Source organism: Triturus cristatus, chromosome 12 (assembly GCF_964204655.1).
Source record: "Triturus cristatus chromosome 12, aTriCri1.1, whole genome shotgun sequence".
Lineage (NCBI taxonomy): Eukaryota > Metazoa > Chordata > Amphibia > Caudata > Salamandridae > Triturus > Triturus cristatus.
Genome location: NC_140595.1, coordinates 451655060 through 451682125, shown reverse-complemented (window position 1 = coordinate 451682125; position 27066 = coordinate 451655060).

The following is a 27066-nucleotide window of genomic DNA, read 5'->3' as shown; positions in this document are numbered from 1 at the left end:
AACCCCCACATTTTGTTCCTTTTTAAATTAAATGTTTTAAGAGTTACCACTTTATTCCAATCAAGATGGCTTCAGGTGTGCAATATGTTTGTCATAATTAGGACTGTTAGCGCTCTAGTTGTTCTTTAGAACACTCTGGGAAGCTGCAGTAGAACACAAAGGAATCAACTGACAGTCTCTGCCCTTGTTGGATGTACATGTTTTACTGAGAATGTCAGACTTCATTCTCACATGACTGAGAAAGATAATGTGAATTTACAGAAAATATGCTCTCAGTTTAGCTTATAGATCACCTTCCAAACCTCTGTGGGAAAAGCATGAGAAAATAGTTTTCTTTCAAACATGATTCATGATATCACAGCAGAAGGCTTTTTCACATGGTAAAATCACCTTAGAACACACCACAATTCCTAAAATGAGTATGGTACCATCAACAAATGATTTATAATGTAACTAAAGTCTTAAAACCTTCTATTAACTTCAATGCTTTTTAATGAGGTGCTATCATGTATATTGGTCACAAGATTGCTGCCAACACTTATTGGATGAAGTACTGACAGCCAATCAGATCTCACGATGAGATGTGTGGTTAGGCTCCACCCAGATATATCTATCTTTTTAACTCTAATTTTCTCAGGAACTACTGAACGGATTTACACCATTTAAGCAAAAGGCACGAGTCTGAACTGAGGACTGCCTCTTTGCCAAATTTGGTGTAATTCCGTTCAGCAGTTCGGGCTGTAGCTGCGTCAACAGGTCCTATGGGAAAATGCATGGGGAAAATGCGTTTTGGGACCCCCCTTTTTTCTCGGCCCCCGCTTGACAAATCACCGTGAAATTTTCAGGATAGGAGTGGACTGGAGCTGGCCAAAAGTTTGGAAATGTTCGCGAAGATTCGTCAATCGGCGCCAACGTTATTCCAAATAGAATGTTGCGGATTTCCTATGGAAAATAGGTCCTAACTATAACTACCTACTGGCGACTGCCAGTAGGTAATATATATATATATTATATACTGGCGGTCGCCAGTAGATAGTTATAGTTAGGACCGTGTTTCCATAGGAAATCTCAAAATTCTATTTTGAATAACTTTGGCGCCGGTTGACGACTCCTCGCGAAATTTTCAAAACTAATGGGGCGCTCCGCACAGCTCCTACCCTGAAAGTCTCGGGGGGATTCGTCAACCGGGGGCCGAGAAAAAAGGGGGTCCCAAAACGCATTTTCCCATAGGACCTTTAGTCGAAGGTACAGCCCGAACGGCTGAACAGAATTACTTGAAATTTGGCAGAGAGGTAGTCCTCAGGTCAGGGAAGTGCCTTTTGCATATATGGAGTCAATCTGTTCAGTATTTCCAGAGAAAATTGCATTTAAAAGCACATACATATCTATAGCCGCGCACAGTGCGCGCACCCGAACGTGCGCGAGCGTAATTCTGATTGGTTGTTACATGTCAGTCAATGTTCGAATTGGTCGAAATCAGGAAGTGTCGGCCGCCATTTTGTTTGTTTTCAGTGCGAGAGTGGAAAAGGAAGGTGGTGAACGTGAAAAGGGGGCAGGGTAGAGAGTTCCTGACCCCCTAGCCTTTGTCTGGGGGTCCCTGAAGGACCCCGAAGGCAGAAAAAAACATTTTATTATTATTTTTTTTAAATCGCAGGGGTGCGCGCATGGTGAAAAAACATTAAAAAAATAAATATTTAAATATGTAGTTTATTGAAAAATAAATATATATAAAAAAAAAATACATACATAACATAGCATTTAATTTTTTTATTTTAAATTTACCCCCTGATTATATATTGAAAGATTGTAGTATAATTCTCAGCTCTTAGGTGTTAAGGTGTTAGTTTCGTTAGAACCTGTTCTGCCTCTTTTTCGTCTGTAAATGCATATGTCCGCCCACCGTGGATGACTTTTAGGCGAGCAGGCTCCTGCAAGAAGGCCTGGCCACCCAGAGCCTTAAATGGATCAATGAGCTGGCGTAGCCTCCAGCGTCTATCCATGGTAGTTTTGCTAAGATCTGATCTTACGAAGAAGGTAATAGAATCAATCGTGACAGGCGAGTTGGGCCTAGCTTTGAGTGAAACAGCCTGCCTGAGGAGGAAATTCCCAAAATATATCAGAAAGGGACGAGGAAATCTATTCGCCTTATTAACTGTGAAAGAGGGGAGTCTATGAACTCTCTGAAGCTGAGAGTCCCAATCCCAATCTGAGAGGTCCGGGAAAGCTTTCTGAAAGAGTGATACCATATATGCCCTAGGGTCAGCCCCTTCCGATCCTTCGGGTATACCAAAAAGTCTTAGGTTAAGGCGTCTTTGTCTGTTTTCCATATCTTCAACTTTGTCTTGTAGCTTGCCAATCTGTTCCTGATATTGATTAACCACACTCTGATTACAGGCAGTTGTCTCCTCTACATTTGAGACCCTTTGCTGTAGAGATTCAATGTCCTGAACAACCCCTCCCACCTTTTTATTTAAGTCCTGAATGGAATGCTGTATCTTAACATTATCCTCTCTGAGTTGGAGAAACTGTAATTGTGTTTCCTTATGTTGATCAGAGAGAGTCATATATAATCAAAGGGGATGGATCACTTGTTACTGGCACCAGGGTTCAGGTGGCTGTGTCCGATATAGGTAAAAAACCCTCAATCACGTAGAATTATGTGTGGGCGGTATATCTTGGTTCTCCGCCTTTAGATACGTGATAGCATCATCATTGGGTTAGTTCCATGCATCCTCCAACTTGGAGGGAACCACTGAATTTTCCAGTAGTGATCAGGGAAAAAAATGATAAAATAAAAAAGTGAGAAGTGCTCAAGTGGAGTGAGTAGTTAAAAATAGAATATTCCTCATGCTTCCTATAAAAAAGCCTTTATTCTGATAGGAGCCGGGGAAACATTAAAAAGTTCAAGTTGCAGCTAGGACGTGTTATGAGTCCTCTGCGGTATTAAAAATAGTGAACGGTCGACATGTTTCAGCTCTTGTAATGCCCAATGGGGGGTCAGGGAGCTTTCTTCAGGACCACAGGTGAAAGGTGTGAATTGAAGACTTTTCAATTTCATGTAGAAGTTCCAATGCCAATTCTGATGGACTTCGTCAGGGGTAGTACCTGATGTTTTCACAGTACGGGCTCCGTACGTAGATACAGGCAGCGATATTACGCATATGTCAGCTACGACTTGTGCTGACTCTGGTTTCCTGTACCAGAGTCAGCACAAGTCGTAGCTGACATATGCGTAATATCGGAAGCATGAGGAATATTCTATTTTTAACTACTCACTCCACTTGAGCACTTCTCACTTTTTATTTTATCATTTTTTTCCCTGATCACTACTGGAAAATTCAGTGGTTCCCTCCAGGTTGGAGGATGCATGGAACTAACCCAATGATGATGCTATCACGTATCTAAAGGCGGAGAACCAAGATATACCGCCCACACATAATTCTACGTGATTGAGGGTTTTTTACCTATATCGGACACAGCCACCTGAACCCTGGTGCCAGTAACAAGTGATCCATCCCCTTTGATTATATATGACTAGCTGGAAGCCGATGGGATCACAGCCTCTTCTTTTTCCCTACTTTGATTATATTAGATCAGAGAGAGTCTGCAAAATGATATTGAGGGAAGAGCTATGTTTTCCTGATCTATCAGAGTCAAGATCAGAAGAGAGCGAGAGGTTTATATGATCGGAAGGAGGAAGCTCTGGAACAGTAAGAGGCAAAATAGTTTGCTTGGGAGTTGTAGTATTAGATATTAAGCTTTTCTCCTGAGTATCTATAGTAGTCAGGCTACTTGAGTCGTTTAGAGAACTAGAGACAGGGATACAGGGATTGATGAGTGCAGGGGCAGGAACAGGAGCAGGAGTAGGAGAGGAGAGTGCTGATATGTCCGTTGGCACTAGAGATTGAGCCAGAGGCGTTTCCTTTGTTTGGTCTCCCAGCAAGGAGTTAGCACCGGACAAGCGTAGAGCCATCTTCCTTACATTTCCATTGGCTTGTATCCATTTACGAAGAGGACTATTTTCAGCTATGGGCTTGACTTGTAAGGGTAAAGAAGTAGTGGCAGCTTTCTGAGTAGCTGAGGGCTTGCCTGCTTTTAGCTTGTTTTTGACCTTGAACCTCCCCTTTTTCCGTGAGGATTTTCTTATAGCATTGGCCGGAGAAATGAGAGACAATTCGGATTCTTCATCGGACTCTGCATCATTATCATGAATGAAGTCTGAATTTCCCGTATCATGGGAAGTCTCTCCTTGTCCGCCCAGCCCTCCACCCAGGACAGCTGGAATGAGCAGGGGCAGCTCCGGAAGTTCGTGAATCGAAGGTAGCACTACGAGGGTAGTTGGAGAGTGGAGAGCTGTATTTACATCCTCTTCAGCATTTCCAGAAATCATAGCCTCACTAATGATCTTAGCTTGGATAGAAGAAGACTCAACATCTGGCGACGCACCAGTCAGGCACGCTGGTGAGGCAGGCGACGGGCCGGGAGAAGGTGTACCCCCGGAAGCAGAGAAATGCCCTAAATCCATGTTTTCCCCCAGAGAGCCGTTGTTACAGAGAAGAGGTAGTCCTGGTCCCCCTAGTCCCCCTTCACCACTAGGAGAGATAGTGGGAGCGGCCAAAAGGGGAGGGCGGATCACGGGCTTAATCATATTAGATGAATTAGATATTTTAGATGTTTTAAATGCATCTGTTAGGGGTCGATCAGAGCCGCTGCCCGTGTCAGTTCCACCCCCTAGCCCATCTGCAGAGGAGTTATGACTCGCTCGTAGAGCAGGGACCGAAGCTCGACCAGCCTGGTGGGATATATTTCGCCCAGTGCGGGCGCCTCGCGCTATCAGCTTAGGGGCCATGAAGGAGCAGTAAGTATGCTTATCCGCGTGCTCCCCCCCCAAATAATGAGAAAAAAGCGCCGAAAAGTTAGGCAACAAAAGTCTAGAGCTATGAAGAAGGCGAGTGTCCGTAAGCCTGAGCGCCGTGGGGAGAGCGAGACGGGCTGACCCCAACAGACGCTGGAATGCCTTATAAATGAGGAGCATCAATTCAGAGATCAGTGGTTCGAAGCTCAGCGTGAGCCTGCCCAATCCGATTATAGCCAAGGTGCAGGGCTGTTATAGTGAAAAAAAAAACCCTGTAGCGACAAGCGCCTCACCTCTCATGTCTCTGGAAGCTCTCTCTGTATAAGCCGTAGTCGGTGGGAACTCTCTCCTCCGTATATAAAACGCTATATCAATTGAAGAAGGAAGCCCCTGATTAGGGCTCCCGTCTGAGTCTTGGTCTTCTGGCTGCTCCTCTGGCGCTGTTTGGCTCCCCCCTGAGAGCCCGCAGAAGTAATAGCCAGGCTCGGGTCAAGCTCCGAGGTTTACTCGTAAAGCCAGCTGCCACGGAGTCCAGGGACTTTACCTGGAGAGAGCCCTTAGAGCCATTAGACCGCAGCTGTTGCAAAACGAAGCCGGAACCATTAACGAGCTCGCTGTTGTTGCTCGTTACTCGTTACTCGTTGCGTTGCTGTATTCGCGGTGCTCGTTATGTTCTTAGCCCCAAATCAGCCGGTACCGATGTGCCTGAGTCTCGTTGCTTGTAAACGCTGCAGTTAGCACGGTGCGGGGAGCACTCCCATCAAAACTGTATTCAAAAACGTCAGTTTTTTTTTTCATAAGCTTAAGATCCCCATCTTCCACTGATGTAGTAACAGAGACCTCAACTGCTGCAGCTCTGTGGCGAGTCAGCCCGCCATCTTGACTCCTCCCCCCACAGAGATTTCCTTCTAAAAAAAAAAAAAAAAAAAGGGGGATAGGAGCACGTGCACATTTATACATTCACACAACTATAGTATACTAATTGTAATTAAACTGTTTCAAAAGTAAGATCCAATTTTTGTTTAGTAGGTTGACTTCCTCTGCTGCTTCTCTCTTGCGCTGCCCAGCCACCGGCAGCTGGGTATAAGAGGTTTTCCTCCTCTTTGGGATACGGGTTCTCACTTGAACCTCCGAGGGTGGTTCTTTTGGGGTGGGTTTGGGGGGGATAAAAATGTTAAAATGATCAGGCTGGAGGGGAAGGTCATTTGTTATTATAATTTGTTTTTGTTGTTGCAATGCAGTATGAAAAATCATAATCAAAAACAGGCAAAGCGTTTTAACAGATTGAAATGACACACAGAATCAGATGTCTGGTTTGGAATGTATCGGGACTCAATGGCAGGAATAAGAGACGGCTTGTCTCCGAGGAGCTTAATCTGTATAAACCACAGATCGCCTTGCTCACTGAAACACATATCATCTATTCTGACCGCAAGCTTTTGGGGCAGTTAGGATACGACGTGCTTGTATGTTCAGAATGCAGTATACCAACTAGAGGTGTCGCTATTTTGGCACAGAAAAGATTAAATATAGAATTGACTAAAACAAAGGTTGATAAAGCTGGCCGTTGGGCTACGGCTCAAGTGCTCTGGGATGACAATATTTTTACTTTTTGTGTATTTTATGGGCCGAATATTGATGATCCATCTATTATAGACAGGTTAAATATTGAACTATTGGACAGCAGTGGGGAACTTATTATAATGGGGGACTTCAACCTTATTATGGATTATAATATTGATACTACTCGACAACGAGCATTTCAGAGGATGCGTCGCTCACGAGCTGCACTTATCGAACTTGGACGTATCCATAACTTAAAAGATGTCTGGCGAACAATATATCCCTCTACTGCCGGCTTTACATACTACTCTGCCCCCCACCAACTTTGCTCAAGAATCGACATGGTTTGGGCATCAGATAATATTATAAAGAATAGCTTTATCGAGCTGTGCCCAAGAGTCGCCTCGGATCACAATCCAATAGTGATATCATTTAGCCTGCCACGGACCAACCGGAAACTTAGGGCATTTACATTTCCCAGACATCTACTATCTAATACTGATTATATAACCCAACTCAAAGCACACTTACGTGAATTTATTGCTATAAATATTAATTCTGCTTCTCTAAGTATAGTTTGGGATACGGTCAAAGCCAGTATCCGTGGGTTCACACAACAGTTTGTTTTCAATCAAAACTCCTTATATAGACGTGGCTGGGCGGTTTTGAGTAACACCATAACTATGCTTGAAAAACAGTTGTCACAGGCTCTGATACAGGATGTGCCAAACTTATCTGACATATGTCAAAAGCTAGCTTCATCTAAGCTCAATATTAAAACTAGACTTATGGAGAAAAATCTAAATAGTTTACAAAAATTCCATATATCTCAATATGAGAATGGGGATAAGGTTGGCAAAATTTTAGCATACAAAATTGCCGATGATAAATCTAAAACCTTTATAAAAGAAATTAAGGGCCCAAACAATTTGGTCTACACTCAACCTGAACAGATTCTCCAGCAATTCGTTGCATTTTATAGTACATTATATACTCCAGAGGAGCAACCTGAGCTGAATAAGATGCAAGAATACTTAGACACTTACATAACTAAAGGTAAACAGATTGAAAACAGGGATTTGCTCTCTGAAAATATTACTGAGCAAGAGATCAGAAAAGCAATTGCTTCACTACCCTTAGGAAAAGCTGCTGGAGAGGATACAATCCCATTAGATATCTACCAAAAATGCTCGGAGGAAATTCTGCCATTACTTACTGACGTGATTAGTAATGTTGGGATAAATGGGGAGGCTCCTAAATCCTGGAATACAACCAGGATGGTCTTTTTTCTAAAAAAGGGTAAACCAGCGGATCAATGTGGGTCCTACCGACCCATCTCACTCATCAATACAGATGCTAAAATTTTTGCCAAGGTACTTGCTTCCCGACTAGCTCCACTTATTCCTCATCTGGTGTCCCCTCACCAACATGGTTTTGTTATGGGAAGAGATACTACTGCCCATATTAATATGGCCATTACCGCATTCGATGTTGCCAGGTTTGGACCCACCCCACTCGGTATGATTCTCTTGGACGCTGAAAAAGCCTTCGACCGAGTGGGGTGGGAATTTCTCTGGTCAACAATGATCACTATGGGATTCCATGGTCGATTTCTTAAATGGCTTCAGGCTTTATATGACCGTCCTTCAGCTACGCTCTGCTATGATGGGCTAACCTCGTCCAGCTTCCTAATCTCTCGCGGTACTCGGCAAGGGTGTCCATTATCACCCTTGCTCTTTGCGCTATCGCTCGAACCTTTTCTCGTGGCACTACAAGCAAATCCTAATATTACTCCTTTCATACACGGTCAGAAACAACTAAAAATAACGGCGTATGCCGATGATATTGCGGTCTATTCAACCAATATACCGTCAGCTATACTGGGAATTACCGAGGAGGCTAACAAATTCGGGTTAGTCTCCGGCTATAAACTCAACTCACATAAAACACAAGTTATTCTAAACTTTAAACCATCGACTCAAATAGTAGGGACTTGCAAAACAGCCACTTACCTTGGTATTAAAATCTCTTCAGATACTAATGAGATAATCAAACTTAATTATGAGACTCTTCTTAAAGAAACCGCTACAACTCTAAAAAAATGGCACAAGGTCCCCTTAAGCATGGTTGGTAGGATCAACTTAATCAAAATGAACATACTACCTAAATTTTTATATTTATTCAGGTCCATACCTCTTCTTGTCAGTAACGCATACTTTAAACGGCTCGATGGGATCTTTAGCAGTTACATCTGGGGATACAAGAAGGCTCGCAGGTCAATTAATGTTCTTAAACTACCTCTTAATCAAGGTGGCTTGACCTTCCCCGACTTTAGAGTATATTATTTCTCTGCTTTCTTGAGCCGTCTCCGTGGCCTGTTTATTCGCAACATACAAACGCTATATTGTTATCAATTCGCCCTCGGCGAGGACTCCAATATGTTTCTAGCCAAAACTACTGACCCAAACTATTTTAAACGGGTAAAATTTAAGACGATTAGAGACACTGTTAAAATTTGGCAACTTATTTTAGCCAAATGCAATACGTCTTTGTTCCATCCTCAATTGCCTCTATGGGCTAACCCCGGTCTTCCGGACATATTTCATGATGGTATATTTCACAAGTGGAAAGTTGCCGGAATAGAAACACTCGGAGATCTCTATGGTAATGATGGACTATTGGCCTTTGAGACACTAAGAGTAATCTTCAAATTACCTTCAGCTGCACAGTTTAAATATATTCAGATACATGATTACTTAATACGCAAAATAAAGCTACTTAAAATCGAAGATTCAGATATATGGAATTGCTTCTATACTGCTAAGGTTAGATCACTCATTAGTTTAGGCTATAAAGTATTTACTTCGTTCAAATCGGACGACTGCGGGAATATTGCGGACAAATGGAGCTCCCGTCTGGGTTTGAATATCTCAGCTAACCATATATCATCTTCACTAATTAGTTTTAATCGCTCGGTCCAGTCTTCCAGCTTACGTTTACAACAGTATAAAACGATATTTCAGTTATATTACACTCCGGAAAAAATCTCAAAATGGTCTAGTAATAGTTCCAGTAGCGAACGGACAAGGTGCCCCAAATGCGACCTGTTAGCTGCTAATCTCGAACACATGATGTTCACGTGTCCCCGACTCACTGAATTTTGGTCTAAAGTTAGCCAGGGTATCACGCAGATTTTGACACAACCAATTATAATAAGTTTGGCTAATGTTTTGCTTGGCATCCCCCTGCTGAATCATCCATCTCTAGCCTCACAAACTGATCTTATTAATATTTTGATTGGTTGTGCCAGACTTACTATCGCTAGGACTTGGATTTCTTGCAACCCTCCACACGTGATGGAGTGGTGGCTTCTTGTCAAAGAAATCCACACCATGGAAACTTCTCTAGCTAAGATCAGAGGTCACAAATTTTTTCAAAAAACGAATAGAATCTGGGGCGCCTCAACTCTAAGTAAAGATTGATCTACATATAAAAACACTTCTTTTTTTTTTTTTTTTCCTTTCTCTCTCTTTCTTTGTGTTCTGTCACTGAGTTGATTTGGATAAAGTTGATACGATTGCTGATCTGTATGTACATGCTCTTCTTTGAATTGCCTGTTTGATTTGATCAATTTGTTTAATTGCCTGTAACTCTAATTATTATATGCTGTCCCGTTCTCCTGTCCTGATCTCAATAAAAATTTTAAAAAAAAAACAAAAAAAAAACATAGCATTTAAAAAACCATACAAATAGGTTTCACACACGTTATAGTTAGGAATTAGCATTTAAAAAACCTTGCAAATTCACTTAAAAAACCATAGGTTTCACACATGTTATAGTTAGGTGGATATTTCAATCGTAAAAAACCAATGAAATTCCCCCGTTATAGTTACTTCAGATAACTATAACTCGCGCGACCGCCACTCTATCACAAGGATGATGTCATCAGTGATGTCAAGAGTGATGCCACTGACCATGTCATGAGTGATGTAATATGTGACGTCATGAGCAGAGGATTGCGGGCGCGCAAGTTATAGTTATCTGAAGTAACTATAACGGGGGAATTTCAATGGTTTTTTATCCACCTAACTATAACATGTGTGAAACCTATGGTTTTTTAAGTGAATTATATATATATATGTGATCAAGGTCCTTGAGGGTTCGAAACGCGTCATGCTGGTCGTGTAGCTGTAGCTGTGGCTGAATAAACCTTAGCAGTGACACGGAATCTGTGGTCTGCGCTCTTTTCTTAGCAGGAAGAATGACAGCTGCTTATGGAGACAAAGTAGCATATATATATATATATATATATATATATATATATATACACACATATACACACACACTAATCAGGACTTTAATGCCACAAGAAATCAATAAAAATATATTTCAGAAAGAGTGACGAATAAGGTGAAACAATGGGGATATGATCGGGACATGCCCCTGTTACTTATTGGCAATCTTAATTACTCCGAGTATAGTATTCCTTGCCGCATGCTTTACTTAGTGAGCTTCAGCCCCCCAACAGAACCCTCCAAGCAATTTACAATCTAGTCCTCCCATCTCACCCTAACCTGGCTGACCTCCTTTACCCTTGACCCACACAAGAGGAGGCGCAACCCACCCAACTTCCTGTTCAACTAACAAAGCCACAGAACCCAACAACATGAAGCCAATAGTCAAACATAAAAGGGAAGGGAGGGATGGGAATTCATGTGGCGAGGAAGACTATGCTTCGAGTAATGACGATTACTGGTTAGTAACCGGGCATTACCTACTTGTGAGTTGTCCTCGCCACATGCTTTATGTACTGAGCATATACCAAAGTCAACGGGGCTTCATGTTCACCAAAAAGAAAATCCAGACCAAAGTGCGACGCAATATAAAAGGTTCACTCAGACCCAAACAGAGGATAAACAAACAGACACCCAACAGGTGGGCGGAAATCAAGCACAGGCAGAACCAGCCTGCAGACAGCCTCAGCAAAAACCCCAGCAGCTGGACCACCCAACACGACCCGATAGTGATCCATGAACATGTGAGGAGAGGCCCACATCTCGGCCTTACAAATATTCTCAAACGAGACACCCTAGAAAGAATCTCAGGAGACAGAAATACCCCGAGTGGACCTCCCCTGGATATGGGCAGACACCTCTGACCCCTGTAGGCAAGAAGGATCGTCTGCTTAATCCACCTACTCAAGGTGGAAAGAGAAGGCTTATGACCCGACTCCAATGGGCCAAAAGTGACATATTATTGCACTTGCAAAACTCATGGTCTGCTCCAGATTCACCAACACGGCCCTCCTGACATCCAACAGCAGGAGACCAGCATCCACCCCAGGCACCGGAGAGAAGGTGTGCAGAACAACCTCCCTTAAACGATTGACAACAGAGGGTACGCGCAAGACAACTCGTTCTGGCCAGAAACGCTAGATAGGAGGGGACTGTAGAAATGACCCCAACTCCTCAATACAACCAGTGGAAACAATGAGCATCAAAAAACCTTCATGGTCAATAACTTCACGTCCACCGACCGCAAGGGCTCAAAAGGAGCCACCTGAAGACCATGCAACATCAACAGCAGATCCCAGGCCGGGACAGGACAAATCACCCGAGGACACTGAAGAAAAGAACTGTGCATCAACTGGGCCATCAAAGGAACGTGCTCATCCAAATGAAGACTACGGAAAGCCCGCAAAGCCACGAACAGCGCCCGAAGGATAGATGGGGCCAGGCCCAAGGCAAAACCAATTGACTGAAAACCCAGTATCGTGATTGGATCCACCGAACAAGAATCCAGTCCCTTAGAGACATACCAACTAGAAAAAGGCCCCCAATGCCGCACATAAGAGCGAAGAGTCGCTGGATGTCTGGAACCCTAAAACAGGTCCACCACTTCCGTGGAGCAGCCACGGGACAAGAGGGTCACCCTCTCAAGAGCCAGGCCTGAAGATGGAGCTGCCGCAGAACCCACGCAGGAGGATGGGAACCCCTCAGAGGATACAGGTGGTTGGGAATTGCCCAACACTCCTGAACTGCAAACTCCCTCAGAAGAATATACCAGGGGCGATGAACCCAACCCGCCACAATTAACAGAATAAACGTCCTCTCCAGGAAGATCTTGCACAGGACCCTGGCAATAAAAGGAATTGGAGGAAATGCGTAAAGGAGGGTGTCTGGCCACCTGAATGACATTGCATCTGCTCGCAATGCCTCTGGACAGGGAGTAAACGTGCAGAAGTGGGGGAGCAAAGCATTCTCCCTGGCCGCAAACAAGTCCACCATCGGGCTCCCAAACCTCATCTGCAACATACGGAAAGCCTTTGTTGACAGAGAGATCAAACTCATGGGGGAAAACCCTGCTCAGGTGGTCTGCCACACAATTCTCTTTCATCTGAAAATATACCACCCGCAGAGACGACACAGTGCCCTCTGCCCAGGTCAAAATCTCCTGAGCCAGGAGCCGCAAGGACCAAACCCTTCAGCCACCCTGGTGATTAAGATAGCCCATCACAACCTGACTGTCTTTCCTGACCAGAACAAGATGCCCCCAGAGGGCCAACACAAACTCTAGACAAACCATCTGACCTGCCTTCAGTTCCCGGAAGTTGGATGAACTATCAGCCTGTGGGCAATTCCAAACACCCTGCACAGACCAGGAATCCAATGTTGCCCCCAGCCCAACTGGCTGGCACCCATCATCACCACCCAGGAGGAGGACATCTAAAATTGAAGACCCCTCATCAAATTGGATTCCTCCATCCACCAACCCATGGAGAGCCGAATCTGAGAGGAACCATTACCTGAGGATCATAAGTGGCAGAACAAGGGTACCAATAGGACAGGAGATGGTTCACCAATGGGTACAGGTGTAATCAAGACCATGGCAGCACATTGATCGCTGCCAACATCAAACCCTGTAACTTCAACCAACTGATGCACTGGGGCAGAATTCAGGGCAAGCAGACAACGAAAGGTCCTTCCTCAAGGTCGCCCTCCTCTCAGCCGGCAAGAACACTAGCCCCTTGACCATGTCTCCCCTGATAAACATCAAGTCATGGCTTGAACCAAATGCACCTTTTCGAAGTTGATCAGGAAGCCGTGGAGCAAGATGGTGGCTGTGTGGTTCCCTGCCTCACCGCCACCTGTGCCACAATTTCACTCGGCCCTCGGCAATGCGGCCTGACTCGGAGACGCTGCTGTGCTGGGTTCAGTCTGGCCCGGTTTCCTGCTACATGCGCAGCTGTGGTTATTCTCGCCTTTCGCGAAGAGCTCCGAGAACGCTGAGAAACCTGACGGCTCCCGGAGACAACCCGGGAAGCAGGTTTTACAAAGCGCAGAGCCCCCCTTCGTAAATCAGAGCTCGGACAATATTGTTTTTTCCCCCTGGTCACCAAAGAAACCCGCCTACCTGCTCGTACTCTTTGCTGCTTGGCTGCTCTCTGTAGTGGCTCAGCGCTGCCCCTCAAGGAATCTTCCGGACTCGACTGGGCTGCTGGCTTTCTCCTTCACGGGTGAGTGGAGCATGACGTCCCGTGGGGTCCGGGGCACAAAAGGTAAAATTCCACCTAATTCCGTCCCCGGCCCCTCTAACGCAGTGCCCCCTCCTGATATTGAACCAATTCCTAAAAATAGGAGAGAGACTGGGGGCCTTAAAAAAGCAATAAACAAATCTGCTGGTGGGGGACCTCCTAAGAATGGGGGTGGTTCCCAACCCTCAGTAGCAAAACTGTTTTCGGTAGCTGGGACGATGCCTAACTCTGGTCTTGGCAGCGGGGTGAGACCTGCTATTGTGTCTGATGACGAAAGAGAAAGAGGCGTAATAAATACAACTTTGGCCAGCCCGGTTCAGCTCATTGCTGTGCAGCCAGTCATACAGCCTGTTTTTTCTCTAACCAGTATACTTGGTTTTGAGACTGGTGTGACAGCTCAGGAACATGGGTCTCTAATAAAAATTGCTCTAATATTAATATTGAAGCATTAGCTCCTCCTAAGGAGACCGACCTGCTGACTGGTGTTGGCTCCAGTTTAACCCCAGCTGTAAATGTTCTTCGGGATAACGATATCTGGGACCCTTCTGCTACTGTTGTTATTGACTCCAAAGGTATTAGCACACACTGGCCTCAAAACCCATTGTCTCCAGATCCTGTGGGGGATCACTTTTTCCCAGTCTCAGATGGATCGAATTCCCCGGTTGTGGAAAGCTCTTCCTCATCAAGTGACGGGGAACCCTCCAAATCTAATTCAAGTAACGCTTCTAAAGGGAAAAGCACGGTCCAAAAACAGAAGAACAGCGCCGCTTAAAGTAGGGGGAAGAGACTAGAAAAGAAAGATCAGCTTAAATGAGACTATTCAGGGTCTGAACTCTCTTTTTCTCCCAGTGGTGACCCTGTTAAGACGGCCTGTGCTCTAAAAGATAAGTCTGAAGAACCCTCTTTGGCCGCTATATTGACTTCAATCAAACAATTTCAGGAAGAAGCCCAGATGGACAGCCAACAGGCTAAAGATGCTGCCAAAAAATTGCAAGAGGGTCTTAGAAAACTTAACAAAACATGCTCTGACATCTGTGAAAGTGTGTCTATGGTGGAAGGTCGTACCGAAAGCCTTGAAACTGATGTCTCTTTGCTTAAAAGCCAGTGTTCTTCCCAGGGTGATCGCATGACGGACGTCATGTGGAAGCTGGAAGAGCAGGAGAATAGGCAGCGCCGAAAAAACCTCCGCCTTCTTGGAATTCCCGAAGGAGTGGAGGGGTAAGATCCTCGGCGCTATAATATAAAACTCCTGAGGGGGGCCTTCCACGAGCAGACTGCGTGGTACTGGGAACATGAAGTCCAACGAGGCCATCGGTTTCCCTTTACACTAAAGAAGCAATTTGGCAAGACTAACAAAACCACAAAGCCACAAGTCTTCCTGGTGTTCTTTGGAAACTTTTTATTAAGACAGTTGATCTTCGACCAAGCTCGACAAAATTTTCAGAAGTGCTTTGAGGGGGTATCGTTCTTCGCCAAACGAGACTTTTGCCATATCACCGTGGAGTGAAGATGGCACCTTCGTCAATTAATCACCCCATTTCAACAACTTGGAGCACAAGTCTTTCTTATGAATCCTGCTAAGTTAAAGGTCATTACGGCTCTCCACGAATTTTCACCTCAGAAATTAAAGCTGCAGAGTTTCTCACTGGACTTAAGGCCAGAAAGGAGCCAAATTAACTCTAACCCTGGCTCAGTATGGTTCACTGTCTCATATCTTGCTAGATGATTTTATGGTGACTCATGTCGGTAGCTTAAGTGGGAAGGGTGGTAAGCAAAAGAGAAAAAAAAAGTTCTAGATAGATATTTGTCACGTATGAATTATACTATTTTAATGCAATAACTCTTAGGAAAACATCAGGTCTATTTCCAGTAAAAGGGTAGCTAATCGAGAGACTCAGGATAGGGGCTGAGCTGAGCCTTTCTCTCACTCCCTTTTTCGGCCTCGTTTTTCATTTAGTCTTTTTCTGTTCTTTTCTTTCTTTCTTTTTTGTCTCTGCATGCTTCTTCTTAGGGTAGCTGGGTTTAGGTTATAGGTCTTAGGTAACCTCCTATGAGCCCTCTTTGGTAACAACTTGCAATGGCCTGGTGTGTTAATGCCTGCCGCATTGTGAACATGGGCTTAACCTACACGGCGGGGGACGGGTGGCGGGGTGTTACAGCAGGTAATCATCATTCAGGGTTTCCCTGATTGCTCACTTTTGGGGGAGAGGGTGAGTGGGGGCTCTGGGGGCAAGGGTAGGGGTAGGGGTCTGGGTTGGATGGGGGGTGGGAGGTGGGGGAGCGACAGAGTTTAAAATAGTTGTTTTTGCTTTTTTGATGTGCCAAATGTTTAACTCTTTTGAGTGGAACTTTGCTAAAAGTATATCCAGAATGTTTCACAGTCTGACATGGGATATTCAATTGTTCATACGGGGCAGGTTTCAGTGTGTTTTATTCTCATTGTTCAAATGGTTTGAGAGCACATCAGAGACTTTATATGTATGTTGCATACACTCTCCCACAGTATTTATTGCTAGGATCTTTCTCTTGTAAAACTTTGAGTACAACAAATCTTAAAATCGTTTCTTTGAACATTTGCGGTTCGAATGACACTCGCAAAAGGCAGAAAGTAGCTGACAGTTTACCATTGATGGGGGCCAACATTGTCTGCCTTCAAGAGACACACATAGAAGGCTCTCAGCTACATCTTTTAAATACTCTGGGATATAATGTTATTGGGGGAACATCACAAGGGACACGAACGAGGGGCGTTGCCATCTTAGCACGTTATAATAGCCTACTTCAGCCTGCCCAAGTTAAAACTGATCCCCAAGGAAGATGGGTGCTTGCAGAATGTTGTCTAACTCCTGCCTATTCTTTCACCCTTTACTCTATATACAGGAGTGTCCTGGATGATCCGAGCGTGATAGACTGGGTTTCTGTGGAATTAGCACATTGGCCCCTCCCTGTCATTATATGCGGGGACCTTAATATCAATCTACCCTGCAACTGGGGGTCGAACTCACAATTACGGTTGACTACATGTAAACCCAAGGTGCTACAAGCTATTAAAAATATTTTACATATATGTTAGAGAGGGATGGGAAGACTAGAGCGCTAAATTGCTTGGAGGGTTCTGTTGGGGAGCTGAAGCTCACTATTTAAAGCATGTAGCGAGGAAGAAATGCAAAGAGGTAATTCTCATTTCCAATAGAAATAAACAGAGAACAATAGGCAAGCAATGCTCCATGGAACCGTGCTCCTAGAAATGAACAGTATAGGACAGACTGGGATGTCTAATGTTAGGTTTAGAGATCCAATCTGTGCCAGAATTTCAGGATATCCAGTGGAGGCAATTGTGCATGAAATGGCAGAGTTAATGGTTGTGCTGAAAATGTGGCTTAAATGTGGCCCCCGTGGACCAATGTTGGACAACCTTGTTAGCATGCCCCATTCTCATTAATAGCAAAAACAGGAGGAATGTGGTATGCAGGGGCAACTTTAGAAAATAACTTTTTCCAAAAGGGATACTGAAAACATTCAACTTTCCAGCAGCAACAGTAGTTTTGCAAGCAGTAATACAAGTCAGGAATATCTGTGATAGATGGAGGTGAGAAATTCAGCATAGCAATTTAGGGCATAGCTGACTGGGGTCAGTGATGTCAAAAAAAGCAGGCTATTATACCCTGAGTGTCTTCACATACTTCCATACCCCAGAGTTTTATAACTAAAATATTTCCCTGAGAAGTAAACTGAATGAACTCTGAATATGGTGCACATGCCTTTTGTAACTCGATAGGTTTGGCCTTACGAATGTTCTTGTTGTTTGTCCTGCTTCTTTGGTTTCTAAATCTGTGGCTAATCACTTTGTGTACTGTTCTATGATGCAATTAATGAAGTTGGTTTGACTTTTTAGGAGTAATTTTCTTTGTAATCAATAATGAATTCAGTTAACAAATAGCTCAAGCATTGATTTCTTAATGTTGGGTATCTGTAAAGTACTGTTCCTCTATGTCTCCTTTAACGACAAATCAATGTTCACACTTCTGAGCAATGTATCACCAACTTTTACTGCAACTGAAATATTTTACTGTCACACAATCTTCCATCTAAAGGCCTGAGGCAACTGACGAATTGAGTAGGGTCTCATTGACTAAAATTGCATTTGGTAAAAGTGGTTGCAATATGAATACCGACTTCTACCAAAAGCATTTGTATTTTGTAGACAGACCTCATAGTGGGTCCCAATTTGACCTACCTCATAAATATTAAAAAGGTTGGTCACAAATTGCGACCCACTACAATTGACTACAATTACAGCCATGGTGGCCTGCTGGGGTCAACAGCCCACCATGTCTGTGATCGGTTTTCAATAAAGCAATCTTTTGTTAAAAATGCAGGACATGGTCCAAAATGGAAAATGAGATGCATTTGAAAAAAAAAATACATTTTTCTACAAACATTTGTTATTAGTAATCACTGGTACTGTGGACCACTTCCTACTCCTAATAATGTGTTTTAAACATTCACACAGGGTAAGGGGTCCCTTGGGGATCCCTTTCCATTTGTGAATGGGTTACCAACGCCTTTGAGGTGGTGGTAATGCTTTGTAAACGGGTTTCAGTTCCAACATTACTACAAAGTGGAAGAAATCGGAATTTGGAAGGGATGCTCTTAACATGACTCTTCCAAATACCAATTCATAATCGTTTCCTAAACCTATTTAAAGATTGGGAAACCCTTTTCCAAACAGTTCAATGGGCTTTGTACATTTTAAAAATGGGGTTTAGTGTTCCCAAAACCTCAGTTTTACACAATTAGATGGTCCGCAAATGCTAAAACCGTTCGTACATGAGGCCCATAGTATTTATAAATGAGAAGCACTCAGAACTATGTGCCAGATGTACAAAGCCATTTTGTGGTTGCAAATTGTGAATGCGAATGAAATCTAGTTGCAAAACATTGAGAAGGTACTGATCCTCAAGTTGGGGTGGTAAAACATTTGTAAGAAGGCAGCTGTACCCCTGGGACAACTTCACCTTTGAGCATGTACAAAAAAAGTTTTGGGCTTTGTGGGCAGTAGCCCAAGGGGAAACTGCTTACTCTCACACAAATTTAAAAAAACATTTCTTTTTAAATTCAGCCCTGTTTCCTTTATTTAAGTGCTTTCACAGACATGGTGGCCTGCTTAGCCCAGCAGATCATCATCCCTGTGATGGCACACAATCATATTGAGTTGCAATTTGTGACCCACCTCTTTGATATTAATAAAGATATTTAGGAATGATGTCCACTGTTATTTAGAATTTGGTGGAATGACCTTTTAGTAGATATGTCGGTTCCCAAAATTCTTTTCCATTCACAAAATGTCAGTACACAATTAGTGATCACTTTTTTTACAATGTAGAATCCATTCTCTCTAATAACCTCTCCCCATGATGGTGAAAATGTAGTGGTTGATACTCATCTGGACTTATCACTTCCTCAATAAATTGGAGGTTTTTCCACAACTACGTTCTAACAGTGGAACCGTATGTTTTGTCCTCCCAGAAGAAGCCATAATTTTGTGCTTCACCTGAAAATTTGAAGAGGCATAAAAATGCATCTGATTATACGGGGAAAGGATAATTTACTACTTTAATTCTAGCCCTTAATTTTTTTAGGAAACTGTATTTTCAGTCTCATTCTTGGCAAACAGGGAGTATGAAAATACATGCATGTTTCTGACCATGCATGAAATCAGAGGCGCAACTAGAGCCAAATTTCGGGGGGGGCTGAACAAAAATTTCGGGGGGGAGCTGAACTTAAGCAATAGGCAGAGTGGAGCTGCAGGGGCTCTTAGAAGGGGTGAAACAACAGCAAGGCCTCATTAACATGCAAATGGTCTTTTAAAGACCTGTGAAGTGCTCGGGTGCGGCTGCTTTTTTGCCCGGGAAGGTGTCTCATCCCGGGCTGCCACACACGACGGGGGGGGGGCTGAAGCCCTTTGAGTCCAATGGGTATTGCGCACCTGCATGAAATGCACTTGCATGTCCAGTGGGGCAAGAGAGAATTTGAAGACAGATAGGTTCAACAGTTGTATTACTGGTCTGATTTAAGTTTTAAACTTTCTGCTGCAGCGTGCATGCCAAAATTAGATCAGCAATTCTTTTTCTAACCTTGCAGTAGAGGATTACCTGTAAAATCTCCAAGCATTAGCTCAGGCACAGACATCTTCCGGGGGACCACTGCGACCCCCAAAGAAAAAGGCCCTAGATGCCCCTTCCTTGTGAGGACACCATGTATACACTTTGCACCCAAACACTTATCTCTACTGGAGAACTATACCGAAATGATAACACTTTGCTCGCTTCCATTTTATACTTGAAAATGTATCAGTTCGTTTTTGTCCTATACTCACTTTGAGTACCTCCTTTGGTCTGACGAGGGTTTTGTGTACTTCTACACTGGTTCGTCTGTTAATGGAGGCAGAGTCGCACAGCCACCTTACTCTGTTTCTTCCTCCATTTTTGCTCCGTCCCTACACTGAAATTTCTTTGCGTTTGATTTGTTTCAGTTCAGCATGTCGCCCCCCCCCCCCCCCCGGTTTAAGCCTGTTTTATGCAATGTTTTTTCAACCCGTTGCCAGGTTTCTGGCAGCTGATCCCAGGGATGATATAAGAAGGCAATTGTTCCTTCTGGATTTAATCGGCAATGGACAGTAGCACCTTGTGGTGTTAAAAAAACAAAAGAACCACGAGAAAAGACCAGGAGTGCCTAGAGCAGTAGAAGGCAACTGGTATAGGCGACTCATCAAATTATCGAGCAAAGCTCGTATGTCTCATGCATGTAGAAACTGAATACAAAAAATGAACATCAGCGCTAACGAGTAAGCAGGGTCCAAGTCCAGCGTCGAATTGGCAACGCGAGCACTCGGGCAATGCCGGGGCTGGTGTCCATAACGGCCGCACTGCGCCCATTCCAGGAACCGTACCATACTTGTGCATCTGCATTACTAAAAACACAGCCAACAATCGTCGTATGTGGTGGTAATTGTTGGCCGCAGTTTATCACTTATTACATAGTCACACTTGTACAATTCCCCCGGACATCCCCTTGGAGGCGGGGGTCATAAATCATGTCATTCATTATTACAAATGCGATGTCGCGCATTGTCAGCTGGACATCATAAATCATGGGCCATAAATCATTATCCATCATAAATCATTCTGTTGGCCCTTCCTTTGTTGCCATAAATCACTCTGCCTGATCACCATAAATCAGCAGCCATAAATCATGGGTCATAAATCATCAGTATGTCATAAGTCATTCTGTCACATGCCATCAGAATTTCGTGGTCATAAATCATTCTGCGTGAGCATCATAAATCATCAGCCATAAATCATGGGTCATACATCATTGGTATGTCATAAATCATTCTGTCACAATCTGTCCTCATTCCGCTGTCATAAATCATTCTGCATGAGCCTCATAAATCATCAGCCATAAATCATCGGCTGGCCATAAATCACTGGTTTGTCTTTTTTTGCTCATTTGCAACTCCTAGGGTCGTAAATCACCCTGACAGCTCGTAGATTGTTCTTTGTTGTTAACCACGCCCCTTCGCGTGTGGGGGTAGCCTTTTCCCTGGAGTTAGGCCCCCAACTCGCTACCTTGTTAGTCTCTTTTGTGCCCCACCTTCTGGTGGGGGCTGGGCAGCGAGCGCCGTCTCCGTTTGCTACCCCGATTTTGTCAGGTGCACTCACCCTGCCGTGCGGCATCCCAAAGTGAGTGGCCCTCCTTCTACACACCGCCCCGTCGGTGTGCTCCCATACAGACCAATACACTCGTTGTTTCCGCCGTTAGATTTGCACTCTCTGTGTGCTCTCGTTGTGCGGGGGCAGTTTCCACCGGGAGTTAGGCCTCAACTTGCTACCTTATCCAGACTGTTTTGTGCCCTGCTGACTGGCGGGGACTGGGCTGCAAGCGCCGTCTCCGTTACCCGCCCCCGTTTTTTGGCCAACTCACCCTGCCGTGCGGCATCCCAAAGTGAGTGGCCCTATTCACACACACACCGTCCGTAGGTGTGTCTCCATATCCAACCCTTGGAGCCGTAGTTCCTCTGGTTTTCGTCAGCACTGCGACGCTGCTGCTCCCTAGGTGTGGGTGGGTGGGATTCGAAAACCGTTGGCGGCGGTCCCCCAGCTCCCATGATATGCAAGTGGGCTGCTGCAGGGGGGAGCGACGCCTTATATCTCCCCTTCCACTTCTCCCCATTGTTCTTGGAAGGGGAGGGGGCCTGAGGGTGTTTCGACAAGCGGCGCTTCCCGCCGGCGAGAACCAGTTCGTTCCTTGTCGGGCTCTGGCGGCCATTATGGCGCCGGCCCTTGAGCCCCCTTCGAGGGCGGCCTCTGCTAGTTCCAGCTGTGGGCTGCTTTTTTAGCAGTCTGGGGGGCGATTTGGTGGTTTCTGCATCATTCGGATGCCGCCAGCGGCCCCGTGGGTGCCTGAGTGGCCTTTCTGGAGGTCGATGGGCCTCCATTATCTCCCTTTTACTAACGGGGCAGAGGTGTCACTCCCTTTCTCTAGCTGGGCCGGTCCATTAACATATACATATTGTGTAGGGGCAGGGGGCCAGAGCAAAAGTGGCCTCACCTGTATTCAGGTGTGTTTCACCAGTGTAAACTAATCCGTGCATTCTTGCAAAACTTCGCCGAATCAGTGTTTTTGCAAAGGCAATAGGCAAATGTGGGCCACTTTTTTTTTTTTTTGCGTGCCCGGGCCGATTTTTAATCCCAATCTGACCCTGGGTCCAACCACTGTAAAAGTTAAAAAAAATAAGAATTGGTACAAATAGTGGCAAAAAAAATCCTTTCTGTTCGAGAGTAAAAGCATGTTGCCACAGGTCGGCTATACAAATTAGATGCGAATGGCAGAAAAAAAACCTGAATAAATTAAACATGATCTATAGTTTAAAAATATTTTTCAGTCGCAGGGTGACCGTGCTCCTCAGTACTGGTTGTGGCAAAAATGCTGCCATAGAGCAAGTCCAGGGTATGCGCATCCTGGAAATATGTTCCAAAAATGGGAGGAAAATATTTTTAATTAGGACAGATTGAACTCTTCTACTGGTTATTAAAAGCAAACAAACTCCAAATGTATCGGGTTCAAAGTGAGTGCAACAGTTTATCTTTTAATAAGGTTGGTAGGAGTCAAAGTCGGACGATACACATTGTTAATGAGGCGCGCATGCAGAAACCGTTAACAATTCAAAATAATGGCCAGACAGTCAGAATGTCGGAAATTTAGATTGGGTACAGGAAGGAGAATAAAAAATACGTAAGTATTGATTCATAAATGTTTGCAATAGTTATACATGAAGGAGTGTCAATCCACATCGGCGATTGAAAAAGAGATCAGTATTAATATGGGCCACTAAATTATACCTTACCTCCTCTTCATTAAGTATGTTCTCACGGATTCCAAAAGTTCCACTGTTCTGCATTCTCAAAGCATGAGGGTTAGTGTGAGATCCGTGGTTGTCAGTTTTCGGGTTCCACAAATTCCCAATTAAGGTCATCTGTGGAGTGCATAATAATCCTGAAATGGTCCACCGATGGGGCAACATCAAGTGGGCCGCATCTAATCTTCCTCCTATATTGCAGGCTCTCCTTGGCCTCCTGGGTTATCTGGCCAATATACATCTTGTTATAGAGGCACCAAATTGCATATATTACATTTTGAAAATTACAGATGGGGTAATGGGCATGCAGCATAATTTCCCACTCTTGAAATGTCCAAGAATGGCCATAAATTTAAAACATGAAGGTATTGTAGTTTTGGTTTGAGGCTGAGTGCATGTGGGCATAGATGGACTACATGGAGCCATATTAATTTTAAAATGTGCCAGTGCAAAAACCTGTGTATGCACTTCATTTTCATAGGTGTAGGAACATTAATGGGAGTTTTACACTCAATCAAATCAAAGGGGATTGCCCAAAGGCAATCCCCTGTAATTAGTGCAGAAGCGGGTATTGGTTCATTAGTCAGCTCAGTGGGATGGAAAAACTGGGGGGGGTCTCTCAAAGGAGCGTGGCCAATGTAATTAAGGGCGTGGCTTAAACACATAAGTAAAAATCTGTGCTTAGCATAGTGTGCTGCCCGACTTGTATTTTGCTGTTTCTGTCATTGCATCCAGATATATGATACAAAAAGAAACATCATACCTACAACAAGGCAGGACTATTGGCTTTGTCAATGGTTGTTAGTTGAATAAGATAAATAAGCTGCAACTATGGCTTGTTGTATATAATATTGAAAAAGCTTTGACTTAAAGCCCTGCCGACACCACGACGATGTTGTTGCTCCTGCGTTTCAAAAAGAGAAGGGAAATCCAGACAGAAAATGACTCTCTTTAAAGGATTTCCTTTTACTTACAATGCTCACCTGGCATGACTTCATGCCATAACTTCTCCATTAGTGAGAAGTGAGCAGTGTGATGTGGCTGCTGTCACTGCAGTCCGGAAAAAAATGGACTGCCTGTACCTGGGCAAGAAACAGAGCCCGATAGAGACACGTTTCGAGGCCCCTTTAAAAAAAATGCCATTGCTCAAACCTGGTGAGACCCGGCCCACTTAAAGCCCTGAGTCAGCTCATGCCCTCATTCTGACCTGAGTATACTGTGTACATGACATGGCGATGTTATAGCCGTAGTTACTGTTGTGTGCATGGAGCGTGATCGTCACGAGTGCAATCTCTGTTGCTGTTCGTGACGATCTTGCTCCATGCCAAGTTCTCTTATGTGGCATCTTTTAAATGTATGGAATCTCGGGGGAGTTATTCTGTTGAGGGATTGTTGGGCATTCTGACTTGGACTCCTGACTGGATAACATGCAATAAACTACTCCTCAGACTCAACTCTCCAATTTGTGGATTTGTTACTTCCTACACTGGCGACGAGTGGGCACGGATCCTTGCCCTAATTACATTCGACTCGTTAAAGAATAGTTCTAAAAAAAGGATATCTACTTCAAGCACTTCGCCTGCTTAACGGAGGACCGTTGTGGCAAAAATTTTAAAGTAGTGGATTACGCTTCGTTGGATCTTTACAATTTAAAGAATCATCTGTGGTTGTTTTTTTTTTCTCTTCCTATTCTTAAATCAGAGCCTTTTCACCATTGAGGAGCTCTTTGTATATTTTTGAATGTACATACCTCTCGCGCCCTCTGATCAGCTCTGGAATCTTAAGCCGTCACGCTTTTCTTCGCTGTGTATCTAGGCAACGTCACACTATTCTACATGTCATCATGTGTAGAGTCATCACGCATTAACACGCTTTGCGTGCAACGTGCAGGAAGCCATTATGTTTATCTTCATTGCCTAGCAACCAGATCGGAGGAGCTACTTCACTACGACGGCGTTTGTACATCGGTGACAAGCACACCAATTATCTCAAGTGTTTGTTTATGCATACGGTGGTGCTTGCACATCGGTGACAAGCACACCATTTGGTTCAAGGTACTGTTATACGCCACTCTATTGAAGGATTTTACAGAATTCTAAATCGTGTATACTTCGGTGATATACACCATTTAAGGAACATTGAATATTAACTCAAGATTACTTTTAGGATATACTTTTCATGTGTTATCAGCAATTTTAATTTAATTAAATTTCCTTAACCTGTTATTACAATTAGTCATTTTATTAAATTGTATTCAGTCATGTCAGGTATCTCTCCTCCTCCTTTCTCCAGGTGAGCCTCCCATGGCATGAGATGTTTGGGAACCAGCCTTCTTAGCATATATAGAAGTGTTAGAGGGCGATGATTGCGAACCAGAGAGGAAACTTTCTCTTTTAAAACACTGTTTAGGGGGAATAGGATTAAAAAAGTTCTCAACATTACCTGTGTTGTCCAATCCTGGCAACATTGATGTTTATCAGTATGCTTCCACACAACTTAATATACGTTTTGGGAAAAAGAAAAACGTAGTAATGGAACGATTTATATTTTATTCACTCAAACAACATGCAGATGAGTCAATTGAAGATTTCGTTTCTGCCTTGGGTCCCTTGCTGTTTCCTGTGATTTTGAACATATATCTTATGAGCAAGTGCTTAGAGATCAAATTTTAATGAGGACTAACAACAAAAAAGTCCAAGAAAGGTTAAGGACTACTTCTGATTTATCTCTTAATGAGGCTATTGATATTGCCAAATCTATTGAACACTCAGAAAAATTTGTTAAGGAAATAAGGGGAAACGATAAGGGAGATGTATTCAATGTCAGTAAGGACAAAAGAGATTCTAACAAACATAAAAAAATTGTTACTCGCAAAATTGACCCTGCCGTAAAATCTGATAATAGACCTAAAGCTTCTAACTTTGAAAGAAACAATTACCAGTGACTTTGCTATAGATGCGCGAGTAATAGACATCTAGCCAATTCTAAAACGTGTACTGCCATCGGAAAAATGTGCACTAAGTGTAATAGGAAAGGGCATTTTTCGAAGTTTTGCAAATCTATCTCTAAGAAAGTCAATTATATCCAATGCTTAGAAGATGGTGATGACTCATATGATTCTTTCGAGAATGAAATTAACACTGTAATTAATGTTTGTGGAAATGGAAGTGCTACCAAATTTCCATCCTGCTCCATATTTGTGGATGATGTAGAATTAAAATTCTTTGTAGACTCATGTGCATGGTACACCATTATATCATCCAAAAATGTTCATCACAATTGGCCAAATAGGACTCTTCTCACACCTGATGTGTCACCTAATGGTTACACAGGACATAACATTGATTTATTAGGATTTTTCTGGGGGCGCCTTCTTTTTGAGAGCCACTGTGCACATTGTAAGATATTTGTGGCTAAATCAGGACAATCCCTTTTAGGATGGCCTCATGAAGAGAAATTAGGAATTAGACTGGACCCCAATGCCGATCCTCCTGTTTACTCCATTTAGAAAAAAAAAAGACTGTCACTAACTGAATTCAAGCTACATCAAGAAACTAATTGAACAATCCCCAAATGTATTCAGTGGAAAGCTTGGGAAATATCAAGGATTTGAGCACACTATAAAACTAAACGAAGACGCAGTACCTGTACATCATAAAGTAAGAAATGTACCTTTGTCTTACAGAAGCAAGT